We start from the raw sequence: 4,780 nt of genomic DNA, 5'->3' as shown, positions 1-4,780 counted from the left end.
GTGCCCCGGGTGCTTGAGGTGGTCCTTGCCTTTGCTTTTGGTGACGACGTGTCTCTTTTCAGGGCCTCTGCGCTGAGCCTCTACAAAATGGGACAACAGGGGAAGGGAGCCACACTATTGCGACTCAGTAAGTGAGTGAATACTGCGGAGTCTGGAGCCGCTCCTGGCGCATAGCAAATGCTCAGAAAGGTCCATAACGGTACCATTACTTATTATCATGCTATATACTGTCTACATACAATTACTATTTATGACAGGTGATGCTGACGTTCCATTTACTGCCGTGTTGTGAGGTTTTATTTAAAAATAAACTCACTTGATTCTTAAAAGTGAGTTGAAAATGTAGTATCAGTGGAGTGGTACCCAGGTCTGATCCAAGTCCTGCAGTGGTATTGAACGATGGGGTAACAAGACCCCCCCAGAGGAAAGGAACTCAGTGTGGGGCAGCTTTTGTAATCGAAGCCTGGCCGCCCGGAGACCAGCGCCGAGCCCAGCACCACGCTACCATCTGTGTGGCCCGGGGCAGCGTGTCGGTGTGGGGAGGCTGAGGGTCATAGGAGGAGACGGAACAAACCTGTCCTGAATCCTGGATGTGCGGCACCCAGGACAGCCTCCACCCCAGACCAGGGCTGGTATTTTTAGTGCACAGGCACCCTGCACAGCCTCCTACACTCTGACCAAATTTAGAAATCTCGAGAGGTCTTTGCACTTCCACGCCCTCAGTAGGAGCAATGAATGAAAAGGCGTCCAGCTGCCAGTCTAGCTAGAGCCGTCCCTAAGGTTTGCAGGGCTCTCTCTGGAGACTGGCCAGGAAGCCCAAGATTTATCCAGCAGTGAGAGAAAGCAAGCTGCAGAATCCCGTGTGTGGTCTGGGGCTACTTCCGCAAAAGCACAACAAAATCCCCCAGGTGCAAGTGTGTCTGGGCTGCAGAGCCAGGAGAGGGGTGTGCGAGCACCGCCCCCCCCCAGCCCCGCCAAGCTGCAACAATGGGATTGAGAGTATCCTGGGAGAGGGGGTGGCGCTGGAGGTTGGGGGGCTGAGTAACTGTGTGTGCTCCTATCAGCGGTTTATATTTACAGTTTCCTTTGTTAAAACAAGTATGTGTTACTTCTGAAATTTGAAAACCCTGAGCACCGAAAGTCTAAAAACATCCCAAGACTGAATAAAAAGCCTCAGCGTGAAGGCTTTAGGGAATTGCAGTGAACCAAGTGCTTCCAAGACCGCGAGTGGGAGCCCCTCACTGTTTCTGACAACCACACGTTCACTGCCTCCCTCTTCTCTCATCGCCCAGATGTTCTGGGAGCCTCTTGCTCTGGGCTCTGGTTCCCTGGTGCTAACTCCACCCCCAGGCCCCAGGGAGGGGCGTGGCCACGGCTGGCCAATCAGAGCACGGCATGTCTCTGGCTCTCCAGGGCTGGGCTGGTTCCTAGCCGGGAAGACGACTGTTGACATTGGTGGAAACAGAAAACCCAAAACCCTTTGCTGAAGAGTTACTGCGGGACCTCCTGTCTCACGCACCAGTTCATTCCCTGTTGGCGGAGCTTGTCTGAGGCTTGTCTCAGTTGGGATTGGGCCTCTGTGAGCAAAGGTCTGATGGAAAATGATCAGGAGTGTTGCGTATCCGTGGTTAAACATGGCCAATATTACAATTAAATAAGTTTATAATTAAATGAATTATATTAAAACCAAAGTTAGTAAATACCCAGAACTTATCACTCCCTAGCTTATTTCACTACGCTTGACTATTTTCCATGCCCTTGGGGTGATTGACCACTGTTGTCTCTCTGCAGTGGAAATGCCCTCTGATGTGTGTGCCTGAGGGTCTCTTCCCAACTCCACACCCAGGGAGTCACGCTGGTAGCTTGGAACCCGCCGAGGAGGGAGTCCTTACACCGTGGGATCTGGCAAACACCACCAAGAGGNCTTTGCACTTCCACGCCCTCAGTAGGAGCAATGAATGAAAAGGCGTCCAGCTGCCAGTCTAGCTAGAGCCGTCCCTAAGGTTTGCAGGGCTCTCTCTGGAGACTGGCCAGGAAGCCCAAGATTTATCCAGCAGTGAGAGAAAGCAAGCTGCAGAATCCCGTGTGTGGTCTGGGGCTACTTCCGCAAAAGCACAACAAAATCCCCCAGGTGCAAGTGTGTCTGGGCTGCAGAGCCAGGAGAGGGGTGTGCGAGCACCGCCCCCCCCCAGCCCCGCCAAGCTGCAACAATGGGATTGAGAGTATCCTGGGAGAGGGGGTGGCGCTGGAGGTTGGGGGGCTGAGTAACTGTGTGTGCTCCTATCAGCGGTTTATATTTACAGTTTCCTTTGTTAAAACAAGTATGTGTTACTTCTGAAATTTGAAAACCCTGAGCACCGAAAGTCTAAAAACATCCCAAGACTGAATAAAAAGCCTCAGCGTGAAGGCTTTAGGGAATTGCAGTGAACCAAGTGCTTCCAAGACCGCGAGTGGGAGCCCCTCACTGTTTCTGACAACCACACGTTCACTGCCTCCCTCTTCTCTCATCGCCCAGATGTTCTGGGAGCCTCTTGCTCTGGGCTCTGGTTCCCTGGTGCTAACTCCACCCCCAGGCCCCAGGGAGGGGCGTGGCCACGGCTGGCCAATCAGAGCACGGCATGTCCCTGGCTCTCCAGGGCTGGGCTGGCTCCTAGCCGGGAAGACGACTGTTGACATTGGTGGAAACAGAAAACCCAAAACCCTTTGCTGAAGAGTTACTGCGGGACCTCCTGTCTCACGCACCAGTTCATTCCCTGTTGGCGGAGCTTGTCTGAGGCTTGTCTCAGTTGGGATTGGGCCTCTGTGAGCAAAGGTCTGATGGAAAATGATCAGGAGTGTTGCGTATCCGTGGTTAAACATGGCCAATATTACAATTAAATAAGTTTATAATTAAATGAATTATATTAAAACCAAAGTTAGTAAATACCCAGAACTTATCACTCCCTAGCTTATTTCACTACGCTTGACTATTTTCCATGCCCTTGGGGTGATTGACCATTGTTGTCTCTCTGCAGTGGAAATGCCCTCTGATGTGTGTGCCTGAGGGTCTCTTCCCAACTCCACACCCAGGGAGTCACGCTGGTAGCTTGGAACCCGCCGAGGAGGGAGTCCTTACACCGTGGGATCTGGCAAACACCACCAAGAGGGTTCTCCTACCCAAAGCCCTTGTTAAGTGCTTACCAGCAGAAAGGAGTCCAGGTAACACATGCAGGGACTCGTCTGTTCTTCAGGAACCTCGAGCAATAGGAAGGAGAGAGTGGAAGCAACTTCAGGCCGGGAACCACGCTGTATCTCATTTGGTTTTCCCAACATCTCGCTGAGACATTGAATTTATGCGTGTCGACTGACTTGCGGAAATGAGGATCCAAGACGTCAAGGGCTTTGCCCGTGGTCACGCGGGGTGGGGTAAGGACCTGAGCCCCACTACTCCAGATCCTGAGCCTCACCTTGGGATCAGTTCTTTTTTGCGCAGTGCTCTCCGACACCCTGCTGGCTGAAAGGCCCTGTGGGCGGCTGGGCCGTAATGCTCTGCGGCCAGCCATCAAGGAGAGTCTGCTCCTCCCAGTGGCCCTAAAGTGCAAGGCCTCTGCTTCCAGCACTCATTTCCCGGCAGCTCGCAACTTTGCAACGTTAGCAAGTNCGCTGAGACATTGAATTTATGCGTGTCGACTGACTTGCGGAAATGAGGATCCAAGACGTCAAGGGCTTTGCCCGTGGTCACGCGGGGTGGGGTAAGGACCTGAGCCCCACTACTCCAGATCCTGAGCCTCACCTTGGGATCAGTTCTTTTTTGCGCAGTGCTCTCCGACACCCTGCTGGCTGAAAGGCCCTGTGGGCGGCTGGGCCGTAATGCTCTGCGGCCAGCCATCAAGGAGAGTCTGCTCCTCCCAGTGGCCCTAAAGTGCAAGGCCTCTGCTTCCAGCACTCATTTCCCTTCAGCTCGCAACTTTGCAACGTTAGCAAGTGCATGGGCACAGCATTTAACAACACAGAGCTCCAAGTTGAGGAGGGCATGGCTTTTCAAAACACGTGCAGCAGACACCGAAAGGACAAATAGACAAACCCACGATTACAGTCGAGAACCTCAGCACTCTCCCCTCTAAGCTGGTGAAAGAACAAAAAGACAGAAAATCAGTAGGGATATAAAAGACCTGGACAACATATCCGCTTGACCTAACTGACATTTTAGAACATTCCACCCCACAGCAGGATGCACGTTTTTCTCAAGTGCACATTGAACGTTCACCAAGGTAGACTTTCCTCTGGACGATAAAACAAATCCTAACAGACGGAAGAGAAATGACATCAGAGTGTTCTCCGATCATAATGTAATGAATCTGGAAGTCACTAACAGAAAGATATCTGGGAAATTCCCAAAGATTTGAAAGTTAAACATACCTCTAAATAACCCATGGATCCAAGTGGGAATCTCAAGGGAAAGTAGAAAATATTTTGAACTGACTAAAAATAAAAACACAGCATATCAAGATTTAGAAAATGCAAATAAAGCAGGACCGAGAAGGAATTTTATAACGTCAAGTGCTTACGTAAGGAAATGAAAAATCGTTTCGAATGAATTACCCAAGCTTCTACTTTAAGAAACTAGAAAAAGAGTGGCACATTTAATCGGAAGGAGTGAAGTGATAAAGATAAGAACAGCAATCAGTGGACTTAAAATCAGGAAAATAAGAGAGAACATTAACGAAACAAAAAGCTGGTTCTTTGGAAAGATGAACAAAATCGATAAACCTCCAGCCACAGGTGACCATGGCGGAAAGGG

Source organism: Ailuropoda melanoleuca, chromosome 13 (genome assembly GCF_002007445.2).
Source record: "Ailuropoda melanoleuca isolate Jingjing chromosome 13, ASM200744v2, whole genome shotgun sequence".
Taxonomy (NCBI): domain Eukaryota; kingdom Metazoa; phylum Chordata; class Mammalia; order Carnivora; family Ursidae; genus Ailuropoda; species Ailuropoda melanoleuca.
Note: the sequence above shows the minus strand (reverse complement) of the source record.